Source organism: Equus asinus, chromosome 24 (assembly GCF_041296235.1).
Source record: "Equus asinus isolate D_3611 breed Donkey chromosome 24, EquAss-T2T_v2, whole genome shotgun sequence".
Taxonomy (NCBI): domain Eukaryota; kingdom Metazoa; phylum Chordata; class Mammalia; order Perissodactyla; family Equidae; genus Equus; species Equus asinus.
The window spans coordinates 58,415,157-58,440,394 of record NC_091813.1 but is presented as its reverse complement, the minus strand read 5'-3'; positions in this window follow the sequence as shown (position 1 = coordinate 58,440,394).

Below are 25,238 nucleotides of genomic sequence, written 5' to 3'. Positions count from 1 at the left end.
ATGATTCCTGTTCAAGGTCCTAAAAATTCAGATGACCTCACTGCAATATGAATTGGCAGCCTGAAAACTTTTCCTGTATGGTATGATAGTAAAACGCAGTTGTTAAGGGAGATGGAAAAGCCAGCAAAATCAGTTCAAAAAGAAGAAGCTTTCTATTTCTTTAAACTGATAAAAGTAAACCTCACAAGCACAATGTTCCTAGTAATGGATTACTGGCTTCTCACTTCTAAGACATGAAAGCACCAGTAAAATCTTCAATACATAGAGGGTTGAGATGTAATGATGCCCTGTGATGTCTGGGGTACTAGAGTTTATATAAATGTTGGTACATTTGGTCTTTAATGTTGCGAAAGAAGACTGATTTTAAGCTTAGGAGACCGTTTTTAAGAGAAAGCAAGAAATATTTGTGACTAGGAAGCAGGCAGCCCTTTACCTCTCATCTGCTTTGTCCCCATATACATACATGTGCACTGGTTCACAGGGACGCAGCGTCAGTGGAGAAAGGACTCTGAGCTGTTAGCTCTCAATGGGCAGGGAATGCGCGTGCAGCTCTTGCAAGGACAGGTTTGCCTTCTGTCAGCCTCAGAACCTAGCAGAGCGTCCAACACATTGTACTTGGTCGGTACATGTTTATTGAGTGACTGGGGAGTGGAGAAGCCAACTAAGGCCATGACCACATGTCACCAAACATTTAAAAGAATGAGCAAATACAGAAATAAAATGAACAAGTTACTATTCGTGGATATATGGATAGTGGTCATTTTAGAGATTATGTGATCCTCAAGACCACGTCTGGTACTAAAATTTACAATGTTTTTTTTGAACAATAGACTGACTTTTCTTATCACAAGAAATATTCAAGCATTCTGGGGTCTTCTTTGACAGACTTAGAGAAGCCCTAAGGCTTGAGAACATGGCAGAAAGTACTCTATTGGTAGAATTTGGAAGGCCATGATCAGCAAAGTGTGCCGTTTTCCTCATACAACAGGGTTTTACTGAGTTAAGAGTTTGTTGTGAAGTAATCATAAAGACACTGCACGCAAGATGAGAAGGCCCATTTATGTCTGTGTATGCCACGGGCGTGGGCGTGGTTGTGGTGTCATGTGTGTGAGTGCTGGATGAAAGAGGTTTCAGAACACTGCCCCCAGCGCCCAGGGACATCCACTGTTGACATAGACGCCAAGCTGGGGGACAGCACAGAGTGTGTGGCCTTGCCTCCTGAGCGGCCAGGCTCTGCTGAGCACGCACAGCCCCCAGCAATCTGCCACCCAGCGCCTTGCACTATATCACACTCCAAAATCGTGACTCCGGAGGGCTGAGTGCTTTGACATTTGGTCAAGTACTCATTTAACCGGTCATTTGAAACTATGTCAGGTAAATAAAATATAACTTCTCGATAATGGCCAGCACTGCAGAGGGGCGGATGGGCAGCAAGAGGGAATCTTTATAACGACGTGAAAGCCCAAGAGGCATCCTGGACGTCAAACCTCAATTACAAAGTACTACTTTGATGCGTTAAGAGTAAGTGAATCAGAAACAGATGGATTAAATTCCCCTTGAAACACACACAGGATTAAAAATTAGGGGACGTAGCGCTACACACAGTGCATTTTTTCAAATGCTAGCCAGAGCATTTGAAACAAACAAACAAACAAAAATTCACTAGAGATTTTTGACAGTTACGTGACTGTCCACTCACCTCTAGATTCTAAATTCTAATTTGGCTGCATGAGTAGTTGGAGAGAGTTTTATGCGTGTGAAATACGAAAATGTTTACTGGAATACCAAGTGTAGGCAAAAGAGAAAAAAAATCTCTCAACATGGATTTTATTTACTTGCTTAGGTAAATGAGTTAACATGAAATTCCATAGAAAATGTTTATCAAGTTACAAGTGGGTAGAAATGAACAGTTGCATATGTGTGCATACAGACTGGCCCAGGCACTTAATTAAAGACACTTGATCATGTTTGACAGATCTTAATAGATACTTAAAATGCACGCACACACGCAAAGGCATCCACACGTCTGTGTGACACGCCCTGACCCTGACGTGTTGATCAGCCCTTCAGAGAGTTGCTTTTCTTAGAGATTACTCACTGACACATGACCCTCCACACAGGCTGCCTGTCCCGCTTGTGACAGCAGGCAGGACTGAGCTGCAGGCGCTTCTCAAGCATGATCCCAGCATCTCAGTGCCCTCTGGCTTCCAAGCACAGGCTGCTGAATAAACAAACAAGGGCCTCCAATTTTATGCCTAGTAGCCTTGGTGGTGTTCCTGCAACATGGTTTGCTCTGTTTGTTTACTCACAGTTCCACAAGGCTCCCTGGGGAATGTTTGAGGCAGAGGTTTTGGATTCCCAGACAGTCTGTAAAGAGGTAATGATTCTAGTCTTACTGGCTCTATGCATAAAATATCAGTTTACACATGGATATGGCGCCAAAAGCACAAGCAACAAAAGAAAAAATAGATAAATTGGACTATGTCAAAATTAAAAAATCTGTGCATGAAAGGACACGATCAACAGAATGAAAAGGCAATCCAGAGTGGGAGAAAATATTTGCAAATCATCTATCTGATAAGAAGCTAATTTCCAAATATATAAAGAACTCCTACATCTCAACAATAAAAAAAGCCCCCAAACAATCTGATTTAAAAATGAACAAACAACTTATAGATATTTATCCAAAGAAGATATACGAATGGCCAACAAGCACATGAAAAGATGCTCAATATCACTAGTTATCAGGAAAATGAAAATCAAAACCACAATGAGACACCAAGTCACACCCACTAGGATGGTTACTATCAACAAAACCAGAAAATAAATGTTGGTGAGGATGTGGAGAAATTGGAACCCTTGTGAATTGTTGCTGGGAATGTAAAATGGTGCAAGTGCTATGGAAAATGGTATGGCAGTTTTTCAAACAATTACAAGGAGAACTACCATATGACCTGCAATTCCATTTCTGGGTTTATACGCAAAAGAATTGAAAGCAGGGTCTCAAAGAGATCTTTTATACCTATGTTCATAGCAACATTATTCACAACAGCCAAAAGTGGAAGCAACCCAAGTATTCATTGACAGATAAATGGTTAAACAAAATGTGGTATATACACACAATGGAATATTATTCAGCCTTAAAAAGGCAGGAAATTCTGACACATGATACAACATGGATGAACCTTGAGGACATTATGCTAAGAGAAATAAGCCAGTCACAAAAGGACAAATATTATATGATTCTACTTACATCGAAGCACTTAGAGTAGTCAAATTCACGCAGGCAGAAAGTAGAATGGGGACTGCCAGGGCCTGGGGAGAGGAGAATGGGAAGTCTGGGAAGTTGATGTTTCGTGGGTACAGAGTTTCAGTTTTTCAAGATAAAAAGAGTTCTAGAGGTTAGCTGCACGACAAAGAGAATATATTTAACACTATTGAACCATACACTTAAAAATGGCTAAGTTGTTAAATTTTGTGTTATGTATATTTTACTATAGTTTTAAAAAAATCAGTTTGTACAAGAGAGATTTTTGACAGAGCTTCCTGGTACCCTTCATGAAGAGACTCTAGCATCCTCATGGAATGTCTTTGCTGAAAAGTGATGATTCTCAAAAAATATTAATATTTCAACATTAAGAAATAATGTTGCAAGTAAAATTAAATTGCTGTTTTCTGTGTGTTTCCAACATGCTTATGTGGCAAGAAGCAAACCCAGTTCAGAAATAAAGGATTAATAGAGTTCCAATGTTAGACACTGGGGGAAAGGGAATTGGCGGTATGCTTTACACTTATTACTGTAAACCTTCATAATCCTATCTCTAAGTACAACCTTCAGGCTGCAGATGTCAATACCATGGCTCTAGGGGGTAAGGTCACTTGGCCAGAGTCACACAGGTGATGAGTTGGGGAAACAGAATTTAGACCCAGGGCTTCTATTGCTACAATGCATTGTTATCAAGGAGAGACGGAGGCCTGATTAGACTCAGGACAGTAACGGAGGCTGATGTTTATGAACATATTAGTAACGTGACTGACAGATGAGCAACCGTGACTTGCAGCTGGGGAGACGAAATATATAAAGAGCAGCATCAATTTATCAAGAGATGCTATGAGGCATGGTCAGTGCATGCTGTGAGTCAAACCACTGCAAAGCCAGGGCCGCAGCTGTTGCCCTCTGGGACCTCTGTCTGCTGCTCCTTTCAAGCCCGGCCCACCTTGGCTGAGATTCCCCTGGGACTTAGTCAGAATCAGATAACCAGAAATAATGATCAGGATGTAGCCTCTGGAGCCAGATTGCCTGGGTTCGGATCCTGTCTCTGATAGCAGCTGTGTGACCCACGGCAAGTTACTTAACCTCTTTCTGCATGCTTCCTTATCTATAAAATGGGGATCATAAGAGTATCTTCCTCATAAATGATTTGAGGATTAAATGAATCAAGGATATAAAGTACTGAAAGAGTCCTAGCACACAGCAAATCCTTGAGAAGGGTTAAATATTATTCTATACCAACTGTTACAGGCATATCACACATCAGACCTGATACCTGGGAAATGCTCATTCTTTGAGGTTTCCAACGATTTAAATGTACGTACACCAACAGAACAAATACATTTAAAGAGTAAATTATGCAACTTACAATGCATATAAAATTCTCCGCCTTAAGCAAACAAAACAAAACAAAAAACATAGCATAAGGACAATTTCAAGCATGACTACGTACAAAAGTATATTCTTAAACTTTCAACAAAATTGTAATGTTCCCTCTGTCTTCCTCAACATTTTAAAATTTCTGCTTGACTTTTACAGCCACTCGTCTCTCCAAAGCTCGAGCAGTTTGCACAGGGCTCCATAGGTTGTCATTTGTCCCAGGTGCACCTGGGGAATTAGCTTTAGGTTCCACTCACTCTAGGCCAGATGATTTTGCACGTCTTCTCCCTGAGAGAAGCGAGAAATGAGAAAGATCTTAACATATTCACTGGTGGCAGTGAGGATGGCAACCCTCCTCCTCTCCATCCTTACTGCCACACTCGTCTTCCACGGGGAGAGGGCAGTAGGGTCACTCAAATGAGCTTTGAGTTCTAACCAACCAACCTATCAATCACTTTGGGGGTGGCAGTATGTCATGTGCGTGGTTGGCTTACGTTGACAGTTGTCTACCAAGAGAAGGGTAAGAATTCTGGGACCAGAGGTGTGGTTAAGATGTCTCATTGCACTCTGAATTCTATATTATTATTATTTATAAAAATAATCATCATTTATTGAGCCCTTACTATGCCCCAGGTGCTATGCTAGGGATATTAACTAATATGCCATGGAATACAATAACACAGTAAGAGAGACTTGATTACTCCCATTTACACTTGAGGAAATTGAAGGCTACAGAGCTTAAATGACACAGCTAGGAAGTTTTGGAGTCACGGGGCCAATTATCTGACTCCGAAAATGAACTCTCAACCTACATGCTCTCCTCTTTCTCAATTGTATTCTACAATCATTGACAGCACCTGAAATGGGTTCAGAAAGAAGATAATCAGTTATCTAAGTAGTCTCTATAACCAAAATGGTGATTATCCTAAGTTAGTAAAAAATTTTCAAAGAAAATGAAATGACATCTTATACATTTGAAGTTACAGCAGAGGAACCACAGAATTGGAAGGGACCTTAGAAGTCACCCAATTTACTCTCCATGGCCAGAAACTCAGATGAATGTTGCCAAGCCTCGTGAATACTCCTGGCACCACGCAAGTCACTGCCGTGTGTGGGAGCTGAGTCTACTGTCAGACAGCTGGAACTGGTGGAAGGCTCCTGTTCATTCTCAAAATAAATCTACTTTCCCGTGCCTTCCTTCCACGTTTTCTGACCCTGCTAGAACCACACAGAATAATCTAACCTCTCCTCCACAAGATAATCCAATTTCTCACGTACACTGTAGTCTCCTCATGTGACTCAAACAAAAATTATTCCTGGGATAGTTAGAGGCAATGTAGGGTAGAGGGAAGAGCACAGATTTTACAGTTAGAAAGTCTGTTCAAATTCTGGCTCACTTACTCATTGCTTAGGACATTCTAGGGAAGTTATTTAACTTCTCTGAGCATCAGTTTCCACATTTCATAAAGGTTTTACTGGGCAGTTCTGAGGGTTAGGATGAGATGATGGATATAAAATGCTAGCATGCAGTAAGCTCTCAATAAAGGCTAGCAATTAGTATAAATTAATCTTTTCTCTGGTAAAGGGGCCACGTGTATTGCTAACCTGGGTTATTCTCAGGCTATTGTTTAAACTAGAGCCTTCTCTAGTCCACAGCACATGGGCAATCGACCTGTTGTGTGTTTAAACAGTACAAAAATAGTAAGTTCTCCAGAGAGATGTTAGTAGTTATATTTGTTATTGTTAGTGTGGGGTATGTGTGTTTTTTTTCTGATATATCTAACTTATTTTGGCTACTCAAGCTATACACATCGATACTGGTCAAATGTCCAAACGAACTGTGATCCTGGGATCCTAGGGTCCAAGGTAAGGTATTTAGTTTAAGCTAGATTGTTTAAAGTCAAGTTTTAAACTTCCTGATAATCTGAAATCTCTCCTTAGAGAACTTCAGGGAATGTGTGCCCTCTGCATAAATCTACCCAGGTGAGGAGAGTTTGGGTACCGTGTCACAAGGCCAGTTTTACAGAGCAGAGATTTCTTCAGACAAATGTCTTCCTTCCTTGTAGCTCAGTCCATATTTCCCAGCCCACCTTGCAGTAAAGAATGCTATTGGGATGGAAACAGTAATTGTCCCTCCAAACTGTGTTCTCACCTTCTTCCAGAGTAATATCACTGTAGCTGGCATGTGACTGCCCAGTCAGGACTGCAGCCCCCAGGGCTCTTGCAGCAAGGGATGCTCATGTATCTTGACTCTTGCCAATGGAACGTGAGCAGAAGTGAAGCAGACAACGTCTGCCTCAGTTGCTTAAGAGGCACTCCCTGGCCTTGAACTTCTGCTCTTTCCCCATTCCTCCAGGAATTGTGACCTTGGACACTTCTTCTGGAAGATGGCAGAGCTGCCAGCAGCCTGGGTTCCTGAATGGCCACAAGGATCAGAGTTGCCTGCTGGCCTGAAATGCTGATCTTGGAGTTGTTACATAAGAAAGGAATAAACGTTTTGCTCTTTGAGCCACACGATTGTTAGGTCTCTTCTTAAAGCCATTTATCTGCTTGTTTTATCTAGTTCAGCTCTGAAATTTTGTTTAATTTCTGGAGTCAAAACAGTCATTTGTTCATCTTTATTTGGCAAGAATCAATCATCTATTTTATTGGAGCCACGGTTCCAAAGAAAAGAACAAAATAAAAAAATTAACTCTGTAGGTCTTTTTTCCTAGGAATAACACACAATGGGGACCCTCAGAATTTTCAGTGAGTTCACCCTCTGGGCGATAGCAGCCCAGACCTAATGTCCAGACGTGGTGAAGATTAGACTAGCAGGCTGAAGATGTACTACAGCTAGATATTGTCTTTGCTCCATCTTACTTGTAGCCCCACAAAAACTACCCACCCCACAGAGTTTCTTGTTTGGGCTTCCAGACATTTCCTGTATGTTTTGCCACGAAAAACTCTGTTTCTTCAGATCATGAAGCCTTTTTGCTTCTACCTCAAGTGTCAGTGCAGACTATTTTGCTAAGGAAACTATCAGTTTTGGGGGAAAGCCCCTATTTCTGTGATCTGTGCCCTGGGTCTGGTAGCTTCTTTAGGCTTTCCCAAAGAGCCGCAACCATGAGCCATGGCACATTGTCATTATCTTGACCACGCTCTGTGCACAGGAAATCCTGTGTGAGGCTGGCAGGGGGACAGATGGGATGAAGAAATCACATTCATCAGGACAAGTTGGCCAATTTCCTCAACTAAGGAGTTTGTCTAACATCCAGTGGTTTCCTCCAAAAAAGATAGTGTACTTTCTTAACTTACTGATAAGATTAGTGCATAGAATCACTGTCTGCAGATCTTAGGCTGCTTTTCAGCTTTAATCTTCCTGTGACTTTTTAGCTTTTCTAGACAAAGCACAAATCTCAATGTTTACAATCATAAAATAATACAACAGCATATATTATTGTAATATATTGAATCCTCATTAAATTAGAGAAATCTATCAAGCTCAATGAATTTTAAACTAAACGTCTGATCTCCATGATCCAACTTTTGCTACCCGCTGTCCTTCCCAAACTCTGTCATCCTTATCTCTTCTTTCACGCTCATCTCACAATCAACCCATCAGGAAATCCTGCCGGCTCCACTTCAGAATTTTTCCAGAAGCTGATTCCTTTGTACCACCTCCACTGCTACCACTCTGGTGTTGCTGCCAACATCTCTTGCTTGGATTAAGTGGCCTCCTAACTCCTCACCCTGCTTTCTCCCACCCACCCTCCAAAACACACACACACACACACACACACATACTCTGTTCTCAACAGGGCAGCCAGAGAGATCCTTTTAAAATGGAAGTCAGGCCATTCAACTCCTCTACTCCTCTATTCAAAAACTTTCGGAAGACCCTCCACTTAGCTCTGAATAAAATCCCAAGTCTGTACAAGGGTCTGTAAAGCCCTTGTTACCTTTTTTACCTCATTGCCTACCACACTCCCCTCCCACTCAGATCCTGCCCCAGTGGCTTCCCTGCTGCTCCTGGATCACTCATGCGTGTTCTTGTTTTAGGGCATTTGCTCTAGCTCATCCTTAACACTCTCCCTGATGTCTGCTTGGGTCACTCCCTCACCTTCTTTAAGACTTGCCTGAAACATCTCCTCCTTGATAAGATCCACTCTGACAACCCTGTTTGTCCTGCTGCTAGCTTCCCAACCCACTTACCCTATGTGATTGTTTAATATCACTTATTGCCCTCTAACATATGAGGTAATTTACTCACTGTGTTTATCGTCCTTCCCACTCACCACTAGAATCTCAGCTTCAGGAAGGCAGCAATCATTGATGCACCCTATGCACCTAGAACACTGAGGGGCACATAGTAAGCACTTTATATATGTTTGCTGGAAGAACGAATGAATGAAACCTACACATGATGAGGTTGATTCTTCTATGAATATGAAATGAACTGGGATGATCAACTTCTCCAGAGACTGAAGCTGCAGAAATTACTTTTTTCCCTAATAGGAGGAAGGTGACAGTAGGAGAGGTTGAACCCTGAGAAGACCTTCCTGAAAGTGGACCAAAAAGTCGAGCAAGGGATCTTGAAGGGACAGCCCTGGTAAGCTCCTCCCGCGCTACCTTACAGGATGACTGACTCGGGGTTGAGAACGCTCTGTTTGTGGCGTTAGGACTTGTCCTTGTTTTTAATTAGAATCTGAGTGACTGAGAAAAGTGGTGTGGATCGAGTTCCCTGCCTCCTGCGCAAATATTTCCTGGTCTGGTGTCAGATATCCCTTCCCCGAGGTGGGTTTGCCATTGAGGGATTAAAGTGCCTTGTGATCCAGAGCCTGGGCTGTCACGGTGCTGCTGACGCACGTGCGGTATCTTGGATCTCTATTCTGTTTCTCATTCACACGCACCTTCGGGCTGAAAGGGCCAGCTTGCTCAATGGAACCAAATGCCTCAACCTGAGGAAGCTGGGGGTCTGCTGTCTGTTCACCTCTCTCAGCCCAGGACTACTCTGCCTGTGGTAGAATTAAAGCCAGGTGAGAAGGGCAGGGAGCCTAGAAAAGCAATGGCTGGAGGAAGGTGAATAAATGGGAAGAACAGATGGGTTGAAACCAAACAAGGAGAACTCAGGCTGGGAGGTGGGGGAGACACCGGGTTGTTAATTTGCTGTGGGGGCCCCTTGCTCCTTGGCATTTTCCTAGTGACACGAGGAACACGTTATTTACTTTTCTCCACAAAATACGGAAAAAGCTACTTCATTCAAATTTGAAAGCATTGCCAATAGGGGAAGAAAACACTTTGCCAAAATTTGCAAGCATGAATTGCTTTAAAAATGCAAAGATTAAAAGGCTCTCAGATGACCCTCTGACCACTAACACAGTTTCCAGGACGTTCTGCATTGGACTTTCAGCCTAAGCGAGAGGAGATGTATTTGATATGTCCAAATTGAGGCATTCCACACCACCACTTTGCTCAAGCTGGTTTCAGTCACCAGGAAATTTATGAAGAGCAAATTAGCTTTGCTCAGTTGCCTCCTGAATATAACATACACACGCAGGAGTAGCAGTAATTGTGAGGGAGAAAGCTATTGACCGAAGGTAAAAACTTTCTTTCCAAAGAAGGAGGAGTCTATATGAAAGAGAGTTTTCAGATCTTGGGAGTGTCCAGTATAGTTCCCAGCAGCCCGTTGAGAGTTCTTGTGTTGCCTAAACAGCCTCCTGTGGGTAACTGCCAGAGCAGCCCATATAAAAGGAACAGTGCAAAGGTGTAAAAGTCATTAACAGGGGAGAAATAGGAAGCAATCAGCAACACTTTAAACAAATTATTGCCGTGAAATTACACTCTCAGCTTGAGATAAATGTCCTGGATCTGTTAAAGCTATATACACCTCACTGGCTTAAACGAGATGAGGAAAGTTTTCCTCTTGGGTTGTTTATGAAGTGTTAGACCACGATGGATGGCGATGCCTGAGCCAAGGGGGGCTGCCTGCTTCTTCCCAGTCTTCCTGTAAAGACGCATTACTTGCACCCGGCCCCTGTGCAGAAAGACTTTTCAAATATGAGTTTGCCTGGACAAGATGCTACCTTTTGGGATGAAACGGACACCTACTGGGCAGACTGTATGCTATTCAGAATTCGTTTTGAACCTTTTCCTGTATTGCCATGAGAGTGGGGACGTGGGAGCTCGCTGCCAGAACTCGCTTGGCATCCGAGCCCCCCTCCCACGCCACTCAGCCCTCAGCCTGCAGGACAAGCCCTTCCCCCTCCCCCGACTCTCGAGTCCTCCGCCTTGAATATTCCTGCGACCCGGTCTTATTTTAGGTCCCATCATCCTCGCTGGCCTCCTTTTTGGAATTGACTTTGCGAACTGTCCTCAGTTCCCAGTGACTCAGACCCTGGTTGCTGTTTGCTTCTCCACCCACCACCCTGCAAAGCCCGCGCTGCCGGCTGATTCCAGGCCTCCCGCCCCTGCCGCCCCGTCCTCAGCAGCTTGGACCACTGCACTGCGAGGGAGGTTAGAGCACCTCCCGTTCAGGAAGCCTCACTCTCTGAAGCACAGTTGTCTGTTTTTGAACCTCTTGTCTGTCTGTCTGTGTGTGCTTGGACCCAATGAGCTACCCGCGGTGTGCCAAGCTGGTCCCCGATGGCTTAGATGCTTTCCCGCGCCGAGGGTGGGTTTTCCCGGCAGGCGCCGCAGCGTCGCCCCTCAGCGCCTCTGGACGCGCCCAGCACTCTTCCCTCCTACGTGTTTTCTGAAGCCTCCCTCCAGCTCCAACGCTAGCCTAGGGCAGTGCTGATTTTCGGTTGCCCTCATTGTCTTCTTGTTTTAATCACCAGGAAATCTGTGAGAAAATGAGGCTTTTATTTTTTTTTAAGACATCAAGTTGAATCTTAGATGCTAACTTTTGCTGAGAGGTGAAAGGGGGGTGTATATACATAGTGCACAATGAATTTGGACATATGGAATAAAGAAGACTTTTTAAATGTACGATAAAGTCAGTGAGTCTTGATTAACTCCTTGTTTATCGTCTCAAAAATCTTAGTAATAAAATATTAGCATTGAAAGAGAATGTAGAAATTATCATGTCTAATCTCAAAATGAAGACAATAGTACCATCCATGCCTCCTTGAAATGCTGTCATCCAGTCTCTTAAGCCATCAGAGACAAGGAACTTTCAACCTTACCAAGAAGCCCATTCCAGCTAAAACAACCCCGACGTTGTCAGACAATTCATTCTCATATTTAAATGCCTCCAAGTCATATCATTCTACTGCTTTGTTTTGCCTTCTAGAGATATGTGAAAAATTAATATACAATCAGAGTTGAAAGAGGCATAGGCAAAAGCCTATTACGTATTACAATTCTTCACATCTTTTTTTCCACATGAAGCCTCTCTACTTCCTTCAATTCTCCATTTTGTGACGTGGTTTCAGATTGGTCTCCATCTTTAGATTCAATTCCTATTAAAATTTGACTGCCAGACATGATAATGGTGATAACCACAGAGTTCAACTGCTAAGGAAAAATAACAATGCTTATAAATCTCCTCTTTATTCCAGGCAAACAGATAGAATGTAGCAACAACGTGAAAGATACAAATCACAGCCAAGGTTGCCTTATAGCCAAAGGGTTCTGGACAGTCTGGGTCAGGCTTTGATTATCTTCCCTATGTAGGGGCCAGTCTAGACTTGCTTTCTTTTTGGATAAGGAATCAACAACCTGTGCACAGAACACCTTGGAACCAGGGATCCCAGAACGGATTCTTGGCTGGGGCCTCTTACACCTTGCTGGTCACGTAGGCATTTTCTTGCTGTGTAACCAGACCCAAGGGCGAGCCCACGAGCCCCTCACCAAGACCAGGCAGAAATCATCAATCTCACTGTTATCAATAAACAATGCTGCCAAGCTGGTAAAACCGCTCTGAAACTTGCCTCGGACCCACCGTTACAAAGCAACACTGCTGTTCAGCACATTTCACGTCTTGACCAGGGGTCAATGCCATGTAGACGCATCTCTTACTTCAGCAAAACAGCTCAGGCCAACACCAGGCCTGCTGGAATGACCCTTGCCAGCATACCCGGACTGAACACCCACTCCAGATGTGGTCAGACTGACTCAGTATATGGTGAGATGATGGCGCTCACCTTAAAATAGTCTCCACAATTTTCCCTCTCACCAGAAATCACTGATGCCTCCTTCTGTAGGTTCAGACTAAGGATAAGCCAAGTTTGTTGAGGAAAGAAGTCTAACCAAATCTTTATTTCATTAGCTGGTGAGATCTGAAATTGGTCTTATCTAGCAATCCAGAGAAGTTGGGGTGATTTCCAGGGAGCCTCCTGTCTACCTGTTTTTGCCTTGTCTCTGGCCCCATCTCGACCTTGCCTTCTAGTCTCTTTCTGGCTGTCTGATTCTTGGGTTACACTGGAATCCTCTCTTAAGCCCCAGTTGACATGGCTGGATCCTGGAACTGCACGACATTCTTACCAGCCTCATCTCCTAGCCCCATCCATAGTCTGGGATCCCCCTGAGAATAAACTTTACTCCTGAATTATGACCTTACTGCCCACGTGACAGGAGACTGCCTTCTTCTGAGTCCCTAGGGGCAGAGCTCCTTGGACAGCCACAGTGGCCTGAATCAGTCGCTCTGGGCCCTGTGCCCAGAACATCCAGCTGCCTCCACGGGGCTACCATTATGCCTTTAACCAATCCAATTCTAGGTCCCCCTGCTTACCACTCACTCTTACTGGTAAATTCCCAGCATGCCTCATGTTTGAGCAAGTCTGGATTAAAATAATTCCAACAAAAATAATCTTTCAGAAGAAAGGCTAAATTAAGCTTGCAAACTAGCTTCAAAACAATCTTAGAATTTTAGAACTGGAAGCCTCCTTAGAGATCATCTAGCCTGGGGGTTTTTTAAATTTATTTCTCTTTTCTCTTTCTAAATGGAATATTACATAGAAATTCACGTGAAATTAATCAAAATGGATCTGCTTGGAGGAGCGGGTAGGGGTAAGAATTAGAATCCGAACATACAGGCCATTTGGGACCTCCTCAGACTTCCTCCTTTGAGGAAGCTCTAGGGAACCCCTGTGGTGTAGTTTGAGAACTATTGATCTATTCCAATGCCTTTATTTTAAAGAAAAGTATTTGAAGACCACAGATATTAGGTTTCCATGACATCAGTCCAAAAGCTGAGCTTATTTTACTGTGTTTGTATCTCTTAGGGTACAGGAAAGCAGAAATATCAGGTTATCAAGTGATCAAATCTATATGACTCCTTTCTTTCCATTCTATTAAATTTAAATTAACTCTCATTTTTGAGAACCTATGCATGCAAGATACCACACTTGTGCTGCAACAGAGGCAAAGAGGACCAAGACACAGGTGCTGACTTCTGGAAGCTCAAGCACTAATGGGTATATCCGTAACTATAAAGCCAGGTGTTAAGACTAGCGTAATAAAAAAAAAAAAATACAAAAAAATGTAGAGTTTTTAAGGTGAGTGTATTAGGGTTCTCCAGACAAAGAGAACGAAAAATTAGCAGTTGCCTACCTTTGGAAGGCCACACAGACACACGTATGTGTGTGTATGTGTGTATGTATATATACATAGAGAGAGAGAGAGAGATTGATTTTAAGGAATTGGTCCATGCAATTGTAGGGGCTGACAAATCTGTGGGGTAGGCTAGCAGGCTGGCAGGCTGCAGACCCAAGAAAGAGTTAATGTTGCAGCTCAAGTCTGAAGACCATCTGAAGGCAGCATTCCCTCTTCCTTAGAGGAGGTTGGTCTTCTTCTCTTAAGACCTTCAACGGATTGGATGAGGCCCACCATATTATGGAGGGTAATCTGCTATACTCAGAGTCTGCTGATTTAAATGTTAATCTCATCCAAAAACATACCTTCATAGGGACATCTACACTGATGTTTGATCAGACATCAGGGTACTGTGGCCTAGCCAAATTGACACATATAATTAACCATTATAGTGAGGGAAACTATGTTTTGGGGGGAAAAACAAGGAAATCCTCAGACCCAATAAAGTATATGAAGATTGGAAAGTTAGGGAGGGAAGGCGTTATAGGCGTGGGGAGCAGCGTGAATGCACATCTGAGAAAACAAGAAGCCTGCACAACTAATACTGACTAGTCCACTTAGGCAACAGACAGACAACACTCCTAACGCACGGACTGAAGCCAATTCCACACAAACAAGTTTTAAGAAAAACATTGCATTCAGGTAGTAATTAGAAACTGATTAATTTTACTGAATTCTACCCTTCCCTTTCCCCCTGCCTTTGACTGGTTAATTTGCAGACATTGTCTTCTAGTCTTATCCCTAGAAACTAGACTGATCAGCCACAGACTTTTCATTTGTGTGGGAACTAATTGCAAAATATCTTTGTGAAAAGAGAGCCGAATTATAAGGTGGAAGCCTTAGGTTTCCTTCCCAGGTTGCTGTGTAACTGTGCCTTATAAGAAACTGTCACTGGTCCTATTCTCCTGATCTTCCGTAACAATTCCCTTCCACAGGTAGGCAACCCTAATTTTATCGTATGCAAACTTAGGGGGTGAAAATTTTACTCACTTCTTACAGGCCAGGTTAACTACTCATTCCTTTTCCTCCCCCCCCCCCCCGCTAAAGTTGTGCTTGTCTTTATTTTCAATATTATAAAATAGTTGTTTGTACGATTCTTGGTTATACATTTATAGCATTTCCAATTATTAGAGGCATTAACACTTTAGTAACAGCAATAATGCTTCAATATTTATGGCAACAGTGTGCTGTGATACTTGTCTTTGTAGTGACTGAAAGAGGGAAGCTGGATACTTTTTATCACATCTCAACCATATTTTCGCGATCTCCCATATTCTAGCCTTTAAGGGAGTTCCTGAGAAACAGAGGGAAAGGAGAAATGGACTTAGCATTCAGGAGCCTGGCATGGGAAAAGTGCTACAAGAGAAATAGGATCCCAGAAGCTGGGGGCACAGGACAGAGGTAATATGCTCTGTTGGTCTCAGGTTGGCTGGCCATAGGAGCGGTCAAGGGTAACTTTACAGAGGATGTGACGCCAAGCTGGGTCTTAGAGGATGACTGTGATTGGGCTTTCCAGGCAGAGGACCAGCGTGAGCAATGTCAGGCAGGTGTGAGAGAGCGCCAGCAATACCAGATGGCCAGGAGGCACGTACAGGTGGAAGGGAAGGAAGTGAGACTAAAGGGAGACAAGCCGTTAGAGTCTGATTGCTGATCATTTCAATATGATTTCAACTTATTTTTTGCACATTTATTTATTTATTCCTTGATTTTTACAAAAGTAATCCATGCTGATGGTAAAAATGAATATCTCCTTTAAGCTTAATTCTTTTGTAAGGTAAAGTTGACCAAAGACCCACAAGTTAAAGTTCATTGTCCTGTCTTCTTAGGTCGGTGCAGCACCTGATTTCAGCTGGTTTAGTCCAGAAATATGCACATTTTGTACCTGCCATAGAAACCCTTACAACGCCTTCTCTAACTGAAATAGTGGAGACAACGGATGAATGCTGAGCTGCACCGGGTACGAAGGGGTGGCCATATGTTTGGCTATTTGGAGCTAAGTATATACAAACAAGGTCTTACAGAGGGCCATATTGCACTGCCTTAAACAGCTAATAAAAACAGTTAAACAGCAGTTTACAAGCGATTACATACAAAATAAATGTTCTCTGGTGCTGCAGGAGCAATTCCAACACAGTTGGAAACAGCCATATTTGTTTGAAATCATTTGAATATGAATACGGTCTTGAACTATTTTTAACATTTTCAACCATTTTGCTGAAATAAAATAATTGTGTTGGAAGTGTCCCTAAGCATTTGTCCTGCTCTTGGTTACATCCACGTTAATGAGATAAGAATCCGTTTAACAATACAGAGAAATCGATTCTACAACTTTCATAAATCAGTTAAATAATTTCCCCAGAAATACAGGCTTTTCTTTCTCTTCACCCAACTATGCTATGCTACAGCTTAAATCCCTTAGCTCTTGTTATCAGATTTAATGGAGATAGTATACTGATACCTGATATATGGATACTACCCTTCTCTCCATGCTAAAGAACACCAATTCGTACTGGCCAGTGGCTTAATTATGATGTTCACTCTAATCCTCTCCCTCTGAGAGTGACACGTTCACTGCTATCCTTTTCACAAGGGAAGAAACTGAGCTACCGCAAGTCACCTACACAGGCCAATCCTGCAAATCTCTCGGAAGAACAGGAGTTTATCTCTTTAGTCTCCAAGCATATTGACACCACCCCCCCACCCCCGCATTAGCAGCTCCTGAGAATCACAGACTGCGGAAAAATGAACAAGTTCACCTGCTGACTGCTTTCTCCATGCATTGTCATAGAAGGAATTTGTAGAACTTATAGAAGGTGAGACGGTAGAAGCCGACTACAGAGTTCTGTTGGTTCTAAATTATTGTTCTAAAGCTATCGCAGGGCCAAATTGCTATAGAATTTGTTCTCAGGATGTTATTTGTGGAAAAACTATTTGTGGGGTCATGTTTCAGGGTTACCAAGGGACACCCTTGAACCCTTATGCAGTGTATTCATTTTTTAACGTGGAAGGATCTTAACTATAAAAATTTCAATATCGATTTGTTAAAAGTCCCGCTGTGTTAGATATTTTCTTAGACTCTAGGCAACAGAAACAGAAAATATATTGAACTAAAAAGCAAACATGCAGAGGAATAACTCATATCTTGTAGCATATTCAAATAATTCAAGAAAAATTCTTGATGCTGCCTTCCTCCCTTCCTATACCAATACGGTATTCATTCTCATTAGCTTTTCAGTAGTATATAGTACTACCTTTTGAAAAGGATAATTACCTGATATTTGTGCCCAGAGCTCCTAATAGAGATTTTGCATGCACGTGCACAGTAAATGAGAGCGAGGGGAGAGGGTGAGGAGATGGATCCTGTGTGAAAAATGGAGGCAGCAGGTCCTCGGCATTGTTCCAGCTCTCTCTCAAATGTGCTCTAACCTTGGTGCTGTCACGTGTAGTGTGGTCTGCAGAGGAAAAGTCAATGAAGACGCCCTAGAGAATCCATCTCTATTTATATAGAAGGTATCTCTCCTTAGTTAAATAGGATCTGAATCAAAGGGGCAGAATCTGAAGGCTTCTTGGTCTAATTCTCACCCTTCCAACAGGCCACGGGCTTGCCTAGCTCATTCCACCGGACAGGGTGTCCGAGTCCTCTTCTTACATGTGACTCCAAAATGTGATCGCGAGATCTTCCCCTCAAGCACTTGCCTTGGGGTAGCAGTCAAGGTCAGAGCTGTTAGAGACTGAGGGGTTTTACGTGCCTAGAAATAGAGGACAATCCCCACGCTCTTGTTTCGTGATAACGGAGAGAAACAAGATGGCAGATCGGGCATTCCTTTCTATTGTGTGTGGGGGGTCGGGGAGGGGGGATGGGCAGTGAGCTGGAGGGTGGAGTGAGGGCAAGGACCGAGTAGAGGAAAGAGACTTAGGGAGGAGAAGGGACTGGGAAGTAAGCCCAGGGCTGGTATCTGGGGAAGGAGAACCAATACCTCTTTTGTTGTCAGGAAAGCCCTGGGCACAAAGGGTGAGTTTGAGTTTCACTTCAGGTCAGTTCAGGGCAGTGTGAAAGGCAGTTTTCAGACAGCAAGCTCAACTGACTGACTCTGAGGTAATTAAATCACTACATTAGGCTGCTGACCAGGACAGCAGAAAAACGCCAGCACACAAAAGGAAGAAAACAAAAACCTTCCATTTGTGTCTAATTATATCATTAAAATGTTTACTGTTCCATGTAATAATTATGTGGCTCATATTTGATCATGAAGGAGTTTCTCTAATTGGTTAAAAGTTTTACCCATTCTTCTTGTGGGACAAAATTTGGTTCTATTTAGTCATTTTTCACTCAGGCATGTAGGGTTTCCATGCCATCTGACTTAGTTTTATTCTGGCTGGGGTTTTGGCAACTTCTGTGGTCATTTTCAGTTTTATTTCCTTTCTTCAGTCATGCCTGTAATTGTGGACAGCCAGTTACCTGAAGAAAGGACTACTTCTTAGTCCTCCATTGGCTTTCCTAATATCAATTTTGTTTCTCAGCCTCAGGATGCACAGTAGGTGTCAGAGCAGAACAGTTAATTCTGCAGTGCTGAGCAGGACCCCCACAGAGGGCCTGTTGGCCTCCGCAGTTCCACTGTGACTGGCTCCGTTTTCCCCCTTGCGTCATTATTACTCCTGCTTCCTGTAGCTTCAAATCTTGGTTATTCAGAGGCTGGTTAATTATGTTGCAAATTATCCAGGCACTTTATTTCTCTTCCTCCACACCTCCTATCTCCTTGTTATTTTCTATTTATCTGTTTGTGTTTTTTGCCATTTTACAGATGGACTCCAAACAGTCATCAGAATAAAACATGCGGAAAGAATCACATGGATGATTTTTTTAATGTGAAAATAAGGGTTTTTTTTAGCGTTTAAAATCTGATTATTGACCCATATCTCGTGAATGCTAATTTAAGAAAGCCTTTTTGAAATCGTTTGGTTGAAACTTTTCATTTTATAGGCAATAAAAACAGGGACTAGAGAGGCACAGAACTTCGCACAAGATCACCAGTTATTTAGTACCAGAGCCAGAACTAGGAATCTAATGTCACAGTCCATCCCCTTTTCAAACGTGCCATATTGTTAGAAGGCTGGAATCTTCTAGTAACAGACACAAAAACAATTTCTAATTTGGGGAGACTACCTAGGGAAGTTTAATTCGTGAGTGAAAATTAAAAAATGAAAAATCAGGGGCTGGCCCCGTGGCTGAGTGGTTAAGTTCGCACACCCCACTTTGGTGGCCCAGGGTTTCGTCGGTTCAGATGCTGGACACAGACATGGCACTGGTTGACAGGCATCCCACATATAAAGCAGAGGAAGATGGGCACGGATGTTAGCTCAGGGCCAGTCTTCCTCAGCAAAAAGAGGAGGATTGGCCGCAGATGTTAGCTCAGAGCTAATCTTCCTCAAAAAAAAAAAAAAAGAAAGAAAAATCTGCCTATATCTACACTGGGCAAAAATACGAGACCCTGTGGAAGTGTTGTTGTTCTGAGGGGGTGTATATATGTATACATATATGTGAGGGAGGTCAGGATTTTTTCCCTAAGGTAAATTTATGTAACCACTGTTTATGGAAAAGTCAATCTGTTAAATTCATTGGTAATTCCTAGGGATTCATGTTAAAGGTCTTTCTTGGCCCAATGGACTGCATCCTGTTATCTGTTCTACTCGCCAGCCATCCAGTGTCTTCACAGAAAAGTCTTAACTTGTCGTAGCCTGGGAGGAGACACCCCAGCACCAGGCCCTCCGTGTTAGTTTCCTTGGTTGCCATAACAAATTACTACAATCTGGGTGGTTTAAGACAACAGCAGTGTTTCCTCTCACAGCTCTGGAGACCGGAAGTCTAAAATCAAAGTGTTGGCAGGGCCATGCTCCCTCCAAGGCTCTCGGGGAGATTCTGTTCCTTTCTTCTTTTAGCCTCTGGCGTGGCTGAGCATCACTCCAGCCTCTTCCTGTTTTTACATCGCTTTTGCCCTGTGTCTCTGTGTCTTCTCCTCTTCGTCGCCTATAAAGTCAGCTGTCATGAATCGAGGGCCTACCCTAAATCCAGGATGATCTCAAGACCTTTAATTACATCTGCAAAGGCTTTTTTCCCCCAAATAAAGTCACATTCACAGGTTCTGAGGATTAGGGTGTGGATATATCATTCAACTCACTATAGTTACCTTCTTGTAAACAGCGCAGTCAACTCTGCAAGCGTGTTGTTCCACAGTTGAGTGACCAACTGTCCCGGTTTTCCTTGCATGAGAGGTTTCCTGGCAGCGGGACTTTCAGTGCTAAAACAGAGGAAGGAGCATTGAGGGTATCGGGGATGGTTAGTTACCATGTAACAGAACAAAGAGGGGCGAGATCAACGTCCCACCCCCGGGGAGCTTGGAAGTCGGTTGCATGATGTCCATGTAGGAGAAAGCAAATAAAAGTGGATTGGCCCTGAGGTGCCCCTTCTCCTCCTTCTGACCTCTGCTTTGACAGCTGTGATGAGTAAGTCAGAGGCTTCTGCTGGAAGGAGAGACCTTAAGAGAGCAGTTCTGTCTATCAGAGCCACTCTCCAGACTTAATTTCTGCTTATCTCATCGTGTGCCACAGCCCTGCCTTCTTCTCGGCTGTCGGTCTTTCTAAAAACCACTGCGGCAGAGGCAGCTGGCTGGTTACATTTTAGCCACCTGGCCAGGGACACCTCAGCAAAGCGTTTCTTGTGGACCTAGCAATGATTTACGTTGTGCTAAAATGCCCTCCCCACCCCCACCCTCATTAACCACCGCGTCAGCCTCCGCAGCAGGAGAGTCAAGAGAAGCAGCAAGTAACGCTGGGCTTTGATCTGAGAGGCAGTGTCCGCTGGGAGCAGAGGTCACTGGGTGAGGAGCAGCGGAGCTGACCTCGGCTGCGGCCCCCATGCCTCCCTGTTTGAAGAGTCCACCGCAGCCAACTACGATGCAAGAGGCCTGGTGTTGGCTGGCTGTGGAGTTGACTGTGGACAGCAGCTCCCCGCCTTGTTCTAATGACTTCTGTCTTAAAAGAACAAGGTAATCCTGCCTTCAGACCAACTTGATGAGTTTCTGGCACTGCCCATGTCCTCTTCCGACCTGAATCTGGTTGCATTAGTAACCCTGTTTGATTCTCCGTGCTGAAAAGGATAAGTCTTTGTGGGAAAACAGCTGTTTTGGATCAAGTGAGAGGCAGTAAATTAAAAAACAAAAGTAACATGAATGAAATGATGTGACCAGGACAAGATCTTGATGATGAAATGACCACATTTTCTATTTTTGTCACAGATTGATTTCATCTTTCATTTACACTGATTTTATACTTTTTTCATTACTAAGATTTTTAGCCACCGAATTCAGTGATTTACAAAAAAATCTTTTTATCATTGTCACATTTAATTGTTATGGTTTAAAAAATTTATATGCAATAAATTTTTTTGGTTGAAAGCAGGCTCTTTTAAAATTACATATTCCTGAGAACCAATTTCCATTCATTCGCTTATTCCATCTTGACTTATTTATAGTGTTTTGGAGCACATGGCTTTGTATACTTTTCTTAGTAGTTGCTCTCTCTTACAATATGCATATGTACTTTTCACAGCCTACTGATATCAACTTAATTTAACCACTTTAAGTGAAGTATAGAAAGCTTACTTCCATTTAGGTACATTTACTTCTCTACTTTTTAAATATAATTGTCTATATTTCTTTTATATACACTTACCGCCACATCAGATGGTTTTACGATTTTTGTTTCAAGCATCAAATATGATATAAGAAACTCTTTCATTTTTGTCTCATTCGTTAGACTGCAAGGTCCACAAAGAAAGAGATCCAACTTTGTCTTGATTCCTTACTGATCTAACGTATCTTCTTTAATGTTCTGAGACATAATAGGTGTTCAATAAATTCTACTTAAATAAATGAATGAATGGGACATTCTGATTCCCCTGCCAGCTAGTGTTGGTAGGGCTGAACAGTGAGCTAATCTTCCATTCCCCATCTGGCATCAATGAGTCAGAATGAGATAAGGCAAAGCAAGGCTGGTCCACACTCTGGTTCCCCATTTTCCCCTCCATTAATGGGGTTCAGTGAGGAGCTGACCTCCACTCCCTACCATCACCAAGGTGGTAAGAGGTGCCAGGAGACAGGACTACTTGGAATTCTGCTTCCTCCTCCCATCACCCTTGCTTCCTATTCTCTGGTGTCGACAGGGCCCAGGGAGCTGAGCTTACACCTTGTCTCAGAAACAAAAAGCTGTGCCCCACTTTCTCCTGGAAAGCATCAGTGGGACAAAGGAAAACTGAAGTGCGACTCCACCTGTCTACAACAAGGCCATATGAATAAGTATTTGACTTTGCTAGGATGATGTCAGTGAGGCCTAGTATGAAGCTCACCATATACACTCACCCAGCCCTCAAGCTATACCTCAACAGAAACTACCTGCTAAATAAAGAAAATTAAATAGAATCCAGAGCTTTACAATATAATCTCCAAAATTCCATGATGCAAACAAACAAACAAAAACCATTGGTCATATTGGTGTTGCATGTTGGAATTATCTGACAAGGGTTTTAAAATGCTTCAACAAGCAATTATGAATCCTCTGGAAACAAATGGAAAATATAGACAATCTCAGCAAAGAAATAGAACTTACAAAGAATGGAAATAACAGAAATGACAGAAATTAAAAAAACTCATTTGATATGTTCCATAGTACAGTAGAGATGACAGAGGGTAAAATCAGTGAATTTGAGGACAGCTCAATATAATTTACTCATTCTGAACAATAGAGGGAAAAAAGCAGTGGGGGAGAAAATGAACAATCTCAGGGACCTGTAGGACAGTGAAAAGAGACCTAATAGTTATATCATTGGATTCCCAGAAGGAGAGGAGAGAGGGGGGCAGAAAAGTTATTCAAAGAAATAATGATTGAAAACTTCCCAAATTTGGAGAAAGACATAAACTTACACATTCAAGAGGCTGAACCCTAAATAGAGTGAACCCGAAGAATCCACACCAAGACTTATCGTAATTAAACTTCTGAAACTAAAAACAAAGAAAAAAGTCTTAAAAGCATCCAGAGAAAATGACACGTTACAGGGGCTTCACCATCAGAAACCATAGTAGACAGAAGGAACAATGTTTTTCCAGCACTGAAAGGAAAGAACTGTCAACTGCAGATTCTGCATCCAGTGAAAATATCCTTCAGTAACAATGGGAAATAGAGACATTTTTCAGATGAAGAAAAGCTAAGAAAATTTATTGCTAGCAAACCTACCCTTAAAGAATGGCGAAAGGAAGTTCTCTGTACAGAAAGGAAATGATAACAAAAGACTTGGAATTTCAGAAAGGAAAAATAGAATATGGGAATGGATAAAAATAAGTAAAAGGAGTACCTACTGAAATATTCTTCCACTGATCTGCTGAAAAAAAAAAATCCTTCACTTCCTCTAGGAGAGGGAAGAGGAGCAGAGCTGGAAACTAAGAAAATGGAAAGAATGGGGCGCCTGACTGACAGCTTAGTTGAAGAATTATAACTGGTTCTAAGAGGAGATGTCTCAAGGACAACCATGGTTATGTGACCTTAGTAAGTTACTTAACCACCCTCAGGCCCTATTTCCTTACTTGTAAAACGGAGAGAGTCATACCAACCCTGTGTGGTGGTGGTTGGGATTAAATGAGTTAATGTGCATGATCCACTTGATACAATGAAGTCCATTACCCTTCACTCTTGCCTTCTCCCCCTTGTCTTTTCCTGCCTTGGGTGAATGGCACTCACGTGTTCTAGTGCCAGAACTCTTACGGTCATTACTATTTGAAGTTTTTAGTTTTGAATAAACAAGTCCCTATTCCGTTAGAAACTTGATGATTTAATATGAGGAACCTCTGGTTTACAATCAGAATAATTAATGGCAACACCTTAGTTCCAGTCTTTCAACCCAAAAACCTTGGGGTCATCCATGACGTACCTCTCTCTCAAACCCCACGTCCAAAATTAACAAGTCTTGTTGGTTTCATCTTCCAGATCTATTCAGAATCTGACCGCTTCGGATCACCTCTGCTGCTAGAATACCCTAGCGGTGGCCATCATCATCTTTTACGTGGAATGGTGCAATAGATTTCTCACTGGTCTCTGTTTCCGCCTTGCCCCGCTTAGATCCATCGATTCTCAATGCAGCAGCTGGAGGTACTTTCTTACCTTTTACGTATAGTTCATACCACTTCTGCTCCAAACCCTCCTATGGCTCCCATCTCACTCAGAGTAAAAGCCAACGTCCTCACAGTGGTCTGCGAGGCCGTGTACACTCAGCTTCCTTGTTACTTCTTTGATTTCACCATTTACTGCTGCGGTCCTCACCCCATTCAGTTCCAGCTACACCGGTTTTGTATTTCCCAGAGCAGGACGAGCACCCTCCTGTCTCTGGACATTTGCATCTCCTCTGCCTGGAATGCTCTGCAGAGCTTGTCCCTTCGTCTTTTAAACCTGGGCTCCCATGGCATTATCAGTGAGGCTGTCCCTGACTATGCTATTAAAAGTTACAATATTCCGTTCTCTATTCTTCTTCTCTGAAAGTATTTATTACTTTCTAATACTCTGCTGTGTTTTGTTGAATCTTAAATGCTATCACTGAAGCTTTGTATCATTGTTTTATGGCCTACCGTAAAGGAAAAAAATCACCAAATAAAATATGACTTACCATCAGTTTTAAAATGCATACTAATTTACATATGTTAAAATGTGAAAAATGTATGTATTTTAAAAAGTCAATGAAGCATGATACCCAATTTACTCTTTGAACTTTGTTTAATGTCTGTTTTTGCTACTATGACGTAAACTCCAGAACAAGGATTTTGGTGTGCCGTTCACTGTCTAGAACAGAGCCTGGTCCCTAGCAGGCACTCAATGCACAGTTATTGAATGAATGTGTGTGACATGTCTCCCACCAAAAGTAACTATGGTGATAAGTCTTAGACGTTTAAAAATAGGCATTGCATAACGAAGG